Below are 15,974 nucleotides of genomic sequence, written 5' to 3' on the forward strand. Positions count from 1 at the left end.
CTGTACTCTGCATAAGGTTACCTAGTTGAGATGGAATGGGCACTCAAATCAGCAGATCAGCATCCCAGCTGTTTTTCCCCACAGAGGAAGGCTCGTCTTTCTCTAATTCATACAAAGGTACCTTATACGCCAGTGGCATCCTAATTAAAAGCTTTCTGAGTCCTAATTTCATCAACTGAAAATTTAGCAAGGGGGGGCTTTCAATTCAATACCCTTTTATGACAAAAACTTTCAATAAGTTAGATGTGGAAGGAATTTATCTCAATATAATAATGGCCACATATAAATAGTCCACCGCCATTAATAACATCATACTCAATGGTGAAAAGCTGAAACCTTTTCCTCTAAGATCAGGAATGAGGCAAGTGTGTCCGCTGTCACTTTTGTTTTTAAACATAGTACTAGAAGTCCTGGCTAGAGCAATTAGGCAAGAAAAAGAAATAAAACTCATCTAAATTGGAAAGGAAGAAGTAAAATAATCTTTGCTTGAAGATGATATGATCTCAGAGGTATAAAACCCTAAAAACTTCACAAACAAAATTATTAGACCTAATAAACGAATTCAGTAAAGTTGCTGGACGGGAAAGAAATCTGCAAAAATAATTTCTCTGTACTAAGAACAAACTATCTGAACAGGAAATTAAGGAAACAATCCCATAGCATCAAAAAGAATAAAATATTTAGGAATAAAAAAAACCAAGGAGGTGAAAGGCTTATATACTGAAAAGTACAAAACATTGATAAAGAAGACACAAATAAGTAGAAAGATATTATGTACTCATCAACTGAAAGACAGTATTGTTAAAATGTCCACACCAGCCAAAGTGATCTATAGATTCAATCCTTTATTAAAATCCAAATTATATTTTCCACAGAAATGAAAAATAAATCATATAGAAGTATGAAAGATCCTGAGTAGCCAAAGCAGTCTTGAGAAAGAAGTACAAAGCTGGAGATACAACACTTGCTGATTTTAAATTTTATTACACGTCTTCAGTAATTATAACAGTGTGGCATTGGCTTAAAGATAGACAAATAGACCAATGAAACAGAACAGAGATCCTAGAAATAAGCCAAGCAAATATAGCCAACTGATCTTTGACAAAGATCCCAAGATTACACAGTAGGGAAAGGGAAATCTTTTCAACAAATGGTGATGGAAAACTGGATATCCACATGCACAAAATGAAGCTGGATCCTTGTCTTAAGGCATACAAAAAAATTAACTCAAAATATATTAAATATTTAAGTAAAGACTGGAAACTATAAAGCTCCTAGATGAAAACATAAAGAAAGAGCTTCATGTTATAGGTCTTTTTAGCAAATTTTGGGATATGACACCAAAAGTAGAGGCAACACAAGCAAAAATAGACAAGTGAGATTATATTAAATTAAAAATATCAGCACAACAGGAAACAATGGAGTAAAAAAGGAATCTATAGAATGAAAGGAAATATTAGCAAATGCAATATCTGATAAGGGGTTAGTATTCAAAATATACAAGGAACACCTAAATTCAACATATAAATAAATAAATGAATGTTTATTAAATATTCATTAAAAGTGAGTAAAGGACTTGAGTAGACATTTCTCCAAAGAATATATACAAATGGCCAACAGATATATGACAAGATGTTAAAGATAACTAATCATCAGGGAAATGGAAAGCAAAACCACAATGAGATATCACCTCACACCTATTGGGAGAGTTATTATAAAAAATATATATATAACAAGTGTTGGCGAAGATGTGAGAAATTGAAAGTTTTGTACACTGTTAATGAAAATGTAAAATAGAGTGCAGCCAGTATGGAAAACAGCATGGAGTTCCCTTAAAAAGATAAAAAATAGAATTATCATATAAAGCAGCAATCCTACTTCTGGGCATATACCCAAAATAATTGAAATAAATATCTTGAAGAAATAACTGCATTCTGATGTTCATTGCAGTCTTATTCATAATAGCCAAGACTTGGAAACAACCTAAATTTCCATCTACAGGAGAACGGGTAAAGAAAACATGGTATGTACATAAAATGGAATATTATTCAGGCTTAAAAAAAGAAGTAAATCCTGCCACATGCAACAATATGGATGAACCTAGAGGACATTACGCTAAGTGAAATAAGCCGGTTATAGAAAGACAAATACTGCATGATTCTGTTCATACAAGGTATCTAAAACAGTCAAACTCAAAGAAGCAGAAAGTACAGTGGCGGTTGCCAGGGCCAGGGGTCAGGGGTGGTGGGGAGTTGCAGTCAAAGGTATATAGTTTCAGTGATGCAAGATGAATAACCCAGAGGTCTGTCGTTCAGCTTCATGCTTGTAGTTAACACTACTGTGTTGTGCACTTAAGTATTTGTCAAGAGTATGGATCTCATATTAAGTGTTCTTACTCTAATAAAAAACAAAAACCAAAACTCCTTCAACCACTGTCATAAGATTGTTCTGGAGATTCAGTGATATAATTCCTATGGAATCTCTAAAAACTATAAAGTGCAGTAAAAGTAGTTGGTTGCTATTCTTATGGATATTTTGAAAGTAAAAGTCGCTCAGTTGTGTCTGACTCTTTGCAAACCCATGGACTATACAATTCATGGAATTCTCTAGGCCAGAATACTGGAGCGGGTAGTCTTTCCATTCTTCAAGGGATCTTTTCAACCCAGGGATTGAACCCAGGTCTCCTGCATTGCAGGTGGATTCTTTACCATCTGAGCCACAAGGAAAGCCCATCAATATTTTAAGTAATTAAAATCTATATTTTAATAACATTTAATATTGATGGATGACTTATATTTTAGAATCTTCTAGTGATAACTGTGCCTTTGCCATTTAGAGGATCACTCATCATGATCAATGAAACTATCCAGGAAGACAGTATAAAGTGTTGATTGTCATTATCCAACCAAAAAGCTATTTGCTAAGCTTCTATTATTATTTAGCAATATTGTAGGCACTTCGGGAAATAAGACAGACATCATTCTTGTTTTTTAAGCAGTTTAATGATCAGTTAGGAAAATGATGCTATCACAAGGCAGTTAGCAAGGAATGAAATAGTACCGAATCAAGTAATAATTGATTACTTGAGCCCAGTTGAAGTTCAGACAAGAGGAAGATCCTGGAGTTATGAGTGCTCTGCGGCATCTTCTGGCCAAATGTTAGACCTCAGAGAGTTAGGAGAGAGACAATTGCAATTGCTATGGCTGCTCTTTTGGCACCATCTTGCTTTTTATAGTCTCTAAAACCATGAGGGCCTTCTTGATTCACTCATCAATCATTAGACAGTATGTGGTTTAAAAGCAGAGCTCCTTCTCTAGCCTGGAAAGAAATTTTGGCTCGCATGTCAGGTTCTCTTGATCGGGCTTGTGTATGACCTTGGCCCTTTTTAGATTACAGAAAGTTTTTGTAGAATCTTCACAGCTAGCATCATTTCTGACAGGAGGATATCTCTGATCTTGATGATAATCATCAGAAATTTACATGTATTATTATGCTTTCAGAGGATGTGCAGTTACTAAGTAGATTCTTCCGGAGATACACATCAATCAGCAGGCAAATTAATTGGTATTCTCATTTCATATGTTTCTTTCTTTTTCTTTCAACAGTTCCATAATGCATTGCTTCTCAAAGTGTGGTCTGTGGGCCACCTACACCAGAATCCACTGGACGTGGTAATTAAAAATTCAGGTTTCTGAAACCCAGGCCTACTGAATCAGAATCTTTGGGGAGAACCCAAGAATCCACATTGGTGTGAGCTTTCCAGATGATCTTTTGCACATCGATGTTTAACAGTCATGCCTTAATGCTCATTGAACATATAAACATCCCAATGTCCTGTCCACTTCCTAACTCTACACCCCGATCAAATCAGATTTCTGATGCAGGGACATAGGCATCAGCGTTTTTAAACCTTCGAGACAGTTCCAATGTGCAGCCACAACTGAAGACCACTGGCTTACAGCAGTGCTTTTCAAGCTTTAATGTGTACATGAGCCACCTGGGGGTTTTATTAAAATGTGATTCTGATTTAGGAAGTCTGGAGAAAGGCCTTAAATTCTGCATTTCTATTAAGTTCCCAGATGATGTAGATGCTGCTGGTACATGGACCTGATTGGAGTACCTAGGGCTTAGAGAAAAATACATTTAATTGTTTAATTGCCCCATTCTTCATTGGCACAATCTTCTGCATGAATTATATTTGATCAAACTTAATTCCATATAAACTGATTTATGGCACAGTGAAATCTCTGTTCCAAAGAATCGTTTTTCCAGCTTCCCATAAAAATAGTATTTCTTCCAGACTTCATATATGGGCCAATAAACCCTGCATCTCTACTTTTGACCTCTTTTCTCACCTCTCCCTCTAAACTGGCTTTCTTTATATTCCTCACATAAACCAGCTCATTCCTACTCAAGGCCTTTGTCTTGTGATTTCCAGGCAAGCACTTCTCCTAGTTAATAGCAAGGCTGGCCCTATCTGTCCTTTCAGGATTAAATTTCAATGTCATTTCTTTAGTGGGAATGTCCCTGACTGTTTTCCTCCATCCCACTCCAAATATATATTTGCTATTACAGCTCATGTTTTGTTTTCTTTATACAACTTACTACCTGAAATTCCTGTTAATTTATTCCTTTCCTTTTAAATTTGTATATCTCCTTCTTCTATCCCCACCTCAATGGAGGCCACACAAAAATTCAGGTCTGGTCTACCTTGTTCACAACTAGCCAAGTGCCTGGAATAATGCTTGATATCTGGTGATTGATCAATAAATGTTTTTGAAGGAATGAATGATAGTCTGTGACATCATCTGTTGTGTGTCTGTCTATAGTACCAATCCGTAGTTCCCAGCCTCTGAATATCTGTTTCAGTAGCTCTTGAATGGGCTCCAAAGACCCTAGGTTGGGAAACAAAGTCCCAAAGAGTGTGTTCCTTTCTTGATTGACTGAATGTTCCTGGACAATAGCTGTGGATATTCAAATTCCTGACTTCTTTTAGAAAAGGAATGTATCATAAAAATAGGATGTATTTCTCTTGCCTTATGAGCTAGTGTAGATATTATACAAGCACTACATCAGACCACACTTCTGATCTACCGAAGCAATATTTCTGGGTATTGGTTCTAGTGATTTTTTTTCTTAAAACATCTCCAGGTGATTCTGCTAAGTATTCAGTTTTGTGCAGCACTGGAGTGTGAGGGCTTCCCAGTTGGCACTAGTGGTAAAGAACCCTCCTGTCAATGCAGGAGACATAAGAGGCACAAGATCCCCTGGAGGAGGGCATGACAACCCACTCCAGTATTCTTCCCTGGAGAATCCTATGGACAGAGGAGCCGGGCGAACTCCTGGTGGGCTACAATCCATAGGGTCACAGAGAGTCAGGCACGACTGAAGGGACTTAGCATGCACGTATGCATGGAGTGTGAGGGACTCATTATTAGAACTGATGGGACATGAAGCAAACATTGATGTTAATTCTCCAAAGGCACATACATAAAGCCTCTGAATAACATGCTGTATCTGATAGAAATGCTTTCGGGGCAAGCAACGACAAAAAATCTGATTAACAGATTAAACAATGGATGCCTTTTTCCTCTTTCATAACAAGAAATCTGAAATTAGGTGTTTACTGGCATTGGTTCAGTCATTCTGCTTAAGGATTCAGATTGTTTCCATCTTTATCATCCACCATCCTCATATGCTTGCCTTCTTCCTCATATTTGTAACTTTGCATAAAGCCCAAACAGCTTCAGGAGTCACGTTCATGTTCAAGGCAAGAAAGAAAGAGAAGGCTCTCCCAGGAGCTCCCTCAGAAGGCATCTTATCTTTCCTTGGCCAGAACTTTGCATTCTACTCTAGCTGCAAAGAAGGCTGGGGATGTGAGTAGCAAGCGTTCCAAACCATAGTGGGAGGGAGGTGAGCAGTGAGAAGGGGATGGAGAATGGTATTTAAGGAGCCAGGGAATACCATTTGCCCCATATGCCTGTTGTGGAAACACAATTCAGCCCAAGATGATGTCTAAAGGGAGACTTCTAGCCTTTCCTGCTCCATTCAATCCATGCTTTCCTAGAGTTACCTTTTTCTTTGCCTAGAGAATTTTCACCAAGTGACTGATTTTCACTTCCAAAGTCTCTTTAAAAAATTGAGATATAATTGACATATATATTATATTAGTTTCAGGTGTACAGCATCATGACTTGCCATTTGTGCATGCTAAGTCGCCTCAGTCATGTCTGACCTATGGACTATGCGATCCTATGGACTGTAGCCTATCAGGCACCTCTGTCCATGGGCTCCTCCAGGCAAGAATACTAGAGAGGTTGCCATGCCCTCCTCCAGGAGACCTTCCCAATCCAGGGGTTAAGCCCATGTCTTTTATGTCTCCTACATTAGCATGCGGGTTCTTTACCACTAGTGCCACCTGGGAAGCCCTTGCTATTTGTATACATTGAGAACTGACTACCACTATTAGTCTAGCTAACATCCTTGTCACTTCATAGAATTACAAACCTTTTCTTGTGATGAGAACTTTTTTGATCTACTCTCTCAGCAACTTTCAAATATACAGTACAGTATTATTAACTATGTGGGTTTCCCTGGTGGCTCAGTGGTAAAGAACCCACTTGTCAATGTAGGAAATGTGAGTTCGATCTCTGAGTCAGGAAGATCCCCTGGATAAGGAAATGGCAGCTCACTCCAGTACTCTTGTCTGGAAAATCCCATGGACAGAGGAGCCTCGCAGGCTACAGTACATGGGGTTGCAAAGAGTCGGACACAACTTAGTGACTAAAACAACAACAATTATTAACTATAGTCACCATGCTGTACTTTACATCCCCAGGACTTATTTATTTTATAACTGGAAGCTTGTGCCTTTTGACTCCCTTCACCCATTTAACTCACCCCCATCTGCTGCCTCTGTCAATGACCAATCTGTTCTCTGTACCTATGAGTTTGGACATTCTGCTTGTTTGCTTTCTTTAGTTTCCACGTATAAATAAATTATGCAGTATATGTCTTTCTCTGTCTGACTTATTTCACTTAGCATAATGTCCTCTGATTTCAACCATGTGGGTGCAAATGGCAAGATTTCCTGCTTTTTATGGCTGAATAATACTCCATTACATCTGTCTATCTTATATCTGTATCTACATAGATATGTCACATTTTCTCTATCCATTCATCTATCTTTACCCATTCACCTATTTATGAAGACTTAGGTTGCTTCCAAGCTTCTTGGATATTGTAGATAATGCAGCAGTGAACATGGTGTTGCATATATCTTTCTAAGTTAGTGTTTTTGTTTCCTTCAAGTAAATGCCCAGAAATGGAAGTGCTGGATCACATTTTAATTCTATTTTTAATTGTTTTGAGGAAATACCATACCATTTTCCACAGTGCACAAGGGTTCTCTTTTCTCCACATCCTTGCCAGTGCTTGATATTTCTAGTCTTTTTGATACCTGCCATTCTAACAGGTGATAGCTCATTGTGGTTTTGATTTGCACTCCCGTGATGAATACCAAATGCTTGGTTTACTCCTGGTGATAACAGCAACAATTTATATGTTCCAGGCATTATCTATAAGCACTTTATATATATTAACTATTTAATCTTCATGAAAAACTTATGTAGTAGATCCCATTATTATCCCCAGTTAACAAATGAGAAAACTGGGTTATAGAGAAGTTAATTAATTTGCCCAAGGTCACTCAGCTAGTGAATAGCAGAGTGGGATTCAAACCCAGGCAATTTGATTCTAGAGTCCATGTTCTTAACCATAATACTATACTGTATACCCTTCCACAGGTACTTAGGTTAAGGTCCACTGACTAAAGAATATAACTTAGTCAAACAAAGCTAGGCTTCCTTAGTTGTTGCAGAAAGGGAAATGCACATCAGGGGAATGATGAGGAACCTGAAAGGGGAAACCAAGTAAGAGTATTTAAAGGGTCTGGGGAACAGAGTTATTTATTCATAAGTCTTAGCAGGGATAGCTTAAGAACTTGTAAGCTACATTAGTTACTAGAACACTCAGTGGTCTTTAGGACACAGGAGTTGATGTGCAATTACTATTAGAATAATTGTATCTGAAGGAGCTGGAGTCAAGAGAGTTTGAGCTTACTTAATCTTCATGTCACCTCATCCGTTTTGTGAGCTGCACAGTTTTGCAAGTGGTGACTTATATTTCCATCCACCCTCTTCATGAGCTAGCTGCCAGCAGGGTGATTTTGCATCTATCAGTCTCCCCTTCTGGTCATTTTTCAGTCTAAGTGGAAGGATGCTTGCATGTTCAGTCACTTCAGTTGTGTCCGACTCTTTGCAGCCTCATGGACTGTAGCCTGCCAGGCTCCTCTGTCCATGGGATTTTCCTGGCAAGAATACTTGAGTGCATTGCCATGCCCTCCTCCAGGGATCTTCCTGACCGAGAGATGGAAATCACATCTCTTGCATCTCCTATATTGCAGGTAGGTTCTTTACCACTGAGCCACTGGGGAAGTGCCAAGTGGAAGGACAGATCACTGTCTTTTAGGGAAATGATGAATCCAGATTCACGTATGTGTGTGTGTTAGTTGCACAGTCATGTCTGACTCTTTGTGACCCAATGGACTGAAGCCCACCAGGCTCCTCTGTCCGTGGAATTCTCCAGGCAAGTATAAGGGAGTGGATAGCCATTCCCTTCTCCAGGAGATCTTCCTGACCTAGGGATCCAACCCAGGTTTCCTGAAGTGCAGGCAGATTCTTTACCATCTGAGCCACCAGGGAAGCCCTGGTGGGGCTTCATACCCACTGTTCAATTGGTTGCAATAGTGTTTGCAACCTCAAGTGACAGGCCTTCTGATTCTTTTTGCTGGATGATTATTTGTGGAATCTTCTGGAGTGAAAGTGGCTCTGGAGTTATTCACTTTGGATGCAATATAGAAACAGGAAATTTTGTTCCGGTCTCAATATGAGACAGGAAATTACTTAAGTGAAACTTCATTCTCGTGAACCTTAAGCTACTTAAATCTTTTGTTAACCATGTGGCTTTTTCCTTTGACTTAATGTAAGTAGTTCATTTTTCCCCATTTCTGGAGGATGAATCTTACTTGTAATAATTACTGGGAGCCAGGATATCAGGAGTACCATGATTAAAGGGTAAGAGTGTCTATTAATGTAGATTCTTGAACCAGCACAGAAGGAAGAAACTAACCAAGAGTATAAAGAAAAAACTTACAAAGATGTACAGCAATCAATGGCTTTGGGCATCTGGGGTCTTAGGCATAAGCCATCTACTTAAATTGTCTTTTTCTTTTGGGCCAAAACAGCCCTATAAATGTTGACTCACTCATAGATGCACGTCTAAAGTGATGAGGACGATGGTATCCGTGAACTTATTCTCTCCAATATCAGTGGTTCTTTCCTGAGATTCTTTAGATATTTTCCCCCCAGAAAACTCATTTCCTTAGTATATCAGAGTACTCATATACATATTTTGGCCGAGAGAGAAGGGAACGCCATCACAAGTACCAAGAAAAGGCTATGTTCATGTTCTGTGTACTTAAGGTCAGCACTACACCAGTGCAAACGTATTTGAATACACAGCATAAAAGGGCAATCCTTCATTAATTTCTCTGAAAACACACTTGCACCTGCAGACTTCCTGGAGGTTCTTTTTTTTTTTTCTTTAGGGGGAGTGTCTTGAAGTACAGGGACTCTCAAGCACCTGGAGGCCAACAACTGCAGATGTCTGCCTGAAGGCAAAGATTTGATCAGGTTGATGAAACCAGCGTGGTATGTCCTAGCAAAACAATGATCTACAGATTACAAAGCTTTAAGTGGTTTTAATTCTGAAGATATGAAATCTATGCCTGCAAAAAGGGTGGGAGATTCTGCAACAAAGTCTGGAATGATTCCCAAATATGCAGAATCAAGAAATAGAATTTTTGTTGATGTTAAGGGTTTCATTTCACAAAGATTAATTCTATATCTTTTGAATATAGGAAGTGGTTGTCTTAAATATGGCCTAAGTAGAAAAGAAAGGAAATTTCTCTATTGCCTTATATTCAGCATCTGTTTTTGTTAATGGTCTAACGCAGGACTCTCTGAACTTTTCCCAGAATTTAAACTAAGTATTAGTTTTTAAAATAAAAAATATATAAATGTTTACTTAAAAAAAATCTCTAATGTCTTTTTGGTTACCTAAAATATATCAAAGACCAATATTTGGAACAGGAGCAATTAAGTAAATTTTCTTTGATTAATAAATTATCTTCCATTTAAAACAAAAGAGGAAAGATAAACTGTTTGCTTAAAGTTCAATCAGCCAAGATGTGTGTTTGTTTAATAAGCTGTTGGATTTGCCTATACCTGGCTATTCTCTAATTCACATAAAGGCCCGGGCTATTGCTTACAAACCTATTTTGTGAAATTACTAGAGTTACACTGCTCCAAGTGAGATTCTTTATGATATTGTATAAAAATTAAGCATTTTGCCTGCTTAGTCACACCACATAATTGCAAAGGTTCTTAAGTCTAGGTCGACCTGAGCAAGTTTGTTCTTGATTTATATACTACTTCCAAAAATATGTCAAGGTGTTTATTTCTTTGTGCAGAGGAGCAGTGGGGCAAAATAAGTTGTGACTGGTGATTGCACACTCATGTGGAACTTTAGGACCCACTCTGGATTTTGATTGCACCAATTTGAAAAATTTAATTTTTGTGATCACTTACTGTTTACTGATATCCTCTTCTCAACTTCGTTCTAAATAATTTCCTGCCTTTCTTGAGCCTAAGAGCCAGGAGACCAAAACCTTCCACACCTCTAACCAGATGAATGCAGGCAATTAGGTGGAAATGCCCCTTTAAGTATAGGTTTGAGTGCACCAGGTATAATTCTCAGAGTTACCTGGATGCAAGGGTTAAACTCAAGAAGCTCTTGACTCATGCTATAAATTTTTCAGAACTATTTACTGGGGGAAAAAAAAATCCAAACTCCTGATTTTTCCCATTGTTTAAAACTGTATATTTGGAAGCCGTCATACTGCTCATGGGGCTTCCTTGGAGGCTCAGTGGTAAAGAATTTGCCTGCAATTCAGGAGACAATGCAAAAGATGTGAGTATGATCCCTGGGTCGGGAAGATCCCCTGAAGGAGGGCATGGCAACCCACTCTAGTATTCATGCTTAAAAAATCCCACGGACAGAGGAGCCTGGTGGGCTACAGTTCATGGGGTTGCAAAGAGTCAGATATGACTGAAGCAACTTAGCACGCACACATACCACTCATGATAGTAGTGTGATACAATACAGGATGGATGGATGATTGATTATTCATGTTATTTACCTTCAGGAATACTAAGAGGCATCTCACATTGGAAAAGTAAAAAAATATATTTTGCTAATTTTTAAACATTATTTCAGATAGATTCATTCTATTTCTGTCAATAGTGCTTTCAATTAACTCCAGAAGATTAATACATATCTCCCAACCAATGCATCAACATATTCAAAATGGACCCTATTTTTTTTAAGAACTTGGTGTATCTTCCCAGATTCATCTAGGAACTGATAAAATGGTCTATCAACAAATGCAAAGATGCAAATTGAGATGATTAAATAACACTTCCAAACTCTCTTTTATCCTCTTGTTGAATTGATCAGCTGTTATTTCTCTATGGGGTAGAGTGGGGTTGACATTTGCTTCTTCAATGTGTCTTGTGTTAAGAAGCCAGTTTTGGGTGGAGGTTGTAGGGGGATAATGAGCTAGCTGATTGGATCACTTTTAGACTGGTTGTGAGAGAACACACATGCCACTCAACTCCCCAGAGTGAGTAGAGGACTCAGTTTATACATGGCTCACCCTTACTCATGACCCTTTTATATCAACTCTGAATGTACCACTAAGAAAATCCAAGAATTAACTTCATATAAACAATTAAAGCTGCAAATGAACTGAGTATTCTCTAGGAAAAGACAAAGCTTTTTTTCCCGAACACTTGATTGCTAAGGAACCAGAAAGAGAATAGTTTGAATAGAAGATTAGAGAAGTTGTGTTTTAACTAGGATTTGGACACAGTATCTTTTAAAGTTTCAAGTATGAACAATGATTAAACCAAATTAATTTGCTATGGAATCAACTTCTTCCAAAGTCATAGGAAGTATTGTCATATAGTGATAAAAAGCTAACTCCCTCCCCCACACTGCCAGCCTCTTGTCTCTTGCCATTTCAACCCATCCTCCACTTTTCTGTCACAGTTCTCTTTTCTAAACTTCCAGCATAATCCATGCTATTTTTTCAGCCTAAATGTCTCTCTGGATCCCCATTCCCTAGGAAAATAAAGTCTAATGCCTCATCTAGGCACTAGAGGTCTTTCATAATCTGGTCCCAGTCAAAGTTTCTAGACTCTTCTCTTTTGACCCAGCTTGTCCTAAACCACACGAAGTTTTTCACTGTTTCCTGACCATGCTGATTCTCTTGTTTGGTTCTCTCTACCTGGAATGCCCTTTCCTCACTAGGATCTACATGCCCCAGAGAGCAACTGAGCTCTTCCCATTCTACTTTCAAAGAAGAGACAATGTCCAGACTCTGCACTTATCATATGGCATTTTTCGTAGTTAATTACATACTTATGAATCTGTCCTACCAAGTTGTGAATTCCTTGATGGAAGAGACAATGCATTACCCATCTTTACTCTCTGTGCATCTTGTGTAAATAGGGTGCACAAGGCAACTTCAATAATTATTGAATTGCAGAGTAGTTGTTGAACAGCAAATATGGGTAGAATATGCTACAGATGTGTGATGAGTTTTAAAATACTGACTTATTTATTTTTGGTTCCAATTACTTATTCTGCTAGAGCAGTACTGTCCAGTATAAATATAATGTAAGCCACAGATGCAAGCCACATATATGATTTAAAATTTTCTAGTAGCTGTATTAAAAAATAAAAAGAAAGGTAAAATTAATTTTCATAGTATTTTTATTTACCAAATATGTCTAAATATTATAATTATTTTTATTATAAATATTTTATTATTATATAATATATTTATTATTATAAATATTATTATTATAATTATAATTATTATTAAACATAGTATTAGCATAAAAATGATTAATGGGATAGTTTACATTTTTTAAAGAAGTCTTGGAAATTGAGGATGTATTTTTCACATCTCAGTTTGGACTAGCCACATCCAAGTGCTCAGTAGCCTCATGTGGCTTGTAGCTACCATACTGGACAACACAGCTCTAGATATTTCTACTGCTTCCATTCAGGAATTTTCTGGGGACTTTATAATAACTGCTACAAAGGAGGCATGAAAAACCAGAAAGCGAGGAAGAACTTCATATCTTGGCTTTTGACTTTAAAGAAAGCTGAGTGCAGAAGAATTGATGCTTTTGAACTGTTGTGTTGGAGAAGACTCTTGAGAGTCTCTTGGACTGCAAGCAGATCAAACCAGTTCATCCTAAAGCAAATTAGTCCTGAATATTCATTGGAAAGACTGATGCTGAAGCTGAAACTCCAATACTTTGGCCACCTGATGTGAAGAACTAACTCATTAGAAAAGACCCTGATGCTGGGAAAGATTGAAGGCAGGAGGAGAAGGGGATAACAGAGGCTGAGATGGTTGGATGGCATCACCAACTCAATGGACCTAAGTTTGAGTAAGCTCTGAGAGTTGGTGATAGATAGGGAAACCTGGCGTGTTGTAGTCCATGGGGTTGCAAAGAGTTAGACACCACTGAGCAACTGAACTGAACTGAGGTCTTTGTGGGGAAAGGATAGCTTCATGCAGAGGAAGTGAAATAGATTCAAGAGAAAGCTTATGACATGAAAAGAAGGCATTGTTTGGTCTTCTTCCACAAGTATACATGGGAACAAAGAATCTGTAGGTCAAGAAGTGGGACAAAATTTAAGGGGAAGTAGAAAATGAACAGGCTTCCCAAGTGGCACTAGTGGTAAAGAACCTACCTGCCAATGTAGGAGACATAAGAGACATGGGTTCAATCCATGGGTCAGGAAGACCCCCTGGAGGAATGTGTGGCAACCCACTCCAGAATTCTTGCCTGGAGAATCCCATGGACAGAGGAGCCTGACAGGCTTCAGTCCATAGGGTGTGCCCTCAAAAATTCAGACACAACTGAAGCGATATAACACACATGTACAGAAAATGAACAGACAGCATGCGTTCTTGAGAAAAAAGACCCATACGTCTTTTTCTCTCTCAGGTTCTGAGTAAGAGGACAACAGAAATTCAAGTTGATTTGAGGATTTGAGAGCAGTGGAGTCCTGGGTCCCTTTCTCCAAGAACGGCTTAGGGAGATGGCAAGTAGAAAGGCTGCTCTATAGTGTGTCCAGGCTCATGGACTTGAGATGGTCTCATGGAATTCCCATGTGCCCCAGAGATTTATGGTTTCCCCAATGACTTAGCAGGTAAAGAATCTGTCTGCAATGCAAGAGATGCAGATTTGATCCCTGGGTCAGGAAGATCCCCTGGAAGTGGAAATGGCAACCCACTCCAGTATTCTTGCCTGGAAAATCCCATGGACAGAAGAGCCTAGTGGGCTACAGCCCAAAGGGTTGCAAAGAGTTGGACATGACTGAGCACACATAGACACATACACCTAGAGAGCTGTATAGTTAGCCCCACGCACCCAAGAATAGCTCTGAAACAATGACCTCCTATTAATAGTCCCATTGGGCTTCTTGGAGCTCACTCTTCTGTAAGAGAAGCTGAAGGATCCCATGCCCTAGAAGGAGAGAAGGATGGATATCAGCAAAGAGACATAGGCAGGAAGATATAAACAGATAGAGACAGATGGATTAAGCACACAGACATGGAGGAGTCCTGTCGATAGGAAGGGAGAACAGCTGAGCTGTGACCTATGTGGATATGGAGTCAAAGATCAGATAGAAACAGCAGAGCTGAACAGACATCACCATGCATAGGTGATGACTCTGATAAAAAGACACCTATCTCAGGGTTGTTTACCTCATACAACTTCCTGGAAATTAGACACACCTCCAGGGAGAGAAGGACAGGCTTAAACTGACTGGGTTTCAGTTTCTCCTACTTGAAGCATCAAGGCTTATAATTAAAATGAAGTTCAGTCATGAAAACTATAGGAAGTTGTCTTACACAGCTGATTTTGTGCACTGAGATTCATGACCACCATTCAGAGGATATTCTGGACTCCTGGTCATGTATTTTCAACAGTATTTTGGATATAGATTCCTCTCACCCTTAAATATTTTTATGCAGAAAAGGCTTAAAATCATAAAAAGAACCTCAATGTTTTTAATCACACATTATAATTAACTATAGTTAGCTAAGTGTCTAGGAGATTCAGAGCATCCAAAAATTGGAAGACTGAGGTATGTGTGTACAGTCAATGAAGGAAGAAACTGAAATATAGACAATGCTGAGAAATACAGGCTTGGTGAAATTAATCATTATCACCAGTGCTCTAGAGAAGTGCTCGTCATGAAGAGTATCATCTTTCTACAGGGCTGCAGTGTGCCTTGTTGCTTTTATAGTTTTACAGAAATTGTTGGAGGGAGAACGGAGAAAAATCTAAACTGTATGAAAATTGAGAATTAATTCTGTCATAGGTTTCTCATAAAGAAGGAACTAAAGATCCTCAAGGGGCTTCCCAGGTGGCTCAGTGGTAAAAAGAAAGAAAGGAAAAACTGCCTGGGAAATCCTATGGACAGAGGAGCCTGGGGGCGGGGGCTACAGTCCATGGGGTTGCAAAGAATCAGACAGGACTGATGGACTAACGCTTTTCACTTTCATTATAGGTGGTTGGAGGTTGTGAGGCTGGGAAGGCATGCAGGCAAACCAACTCTATATTATGGATAGAATATATTTAGGAACCAAGATTTGATGTAGTGAAACATAAACTCTAAAATTTTTTAAATGTTAGCCCCCAAAAGACTTCTGTAAGTCAAATACTTTTGACATCCTCTCCTCTTCCAAACTGAGAGAGAGG

This window comes from Bison bison, unplaced genomic scaffold, assembly GCF_000754665.1.
Source record: "Bison bison bison isolate TAMUID 2011002044 unplaced genomic scaffold, Bison_UMD1.0 scf7180017864370, whole genome shotgun sequence".
Lineage (NCBI taxonomy): Eukaryota > Metazoa > Chordata > Mammalia > Artiodactyla > Bovidae > Bison > Bison bison.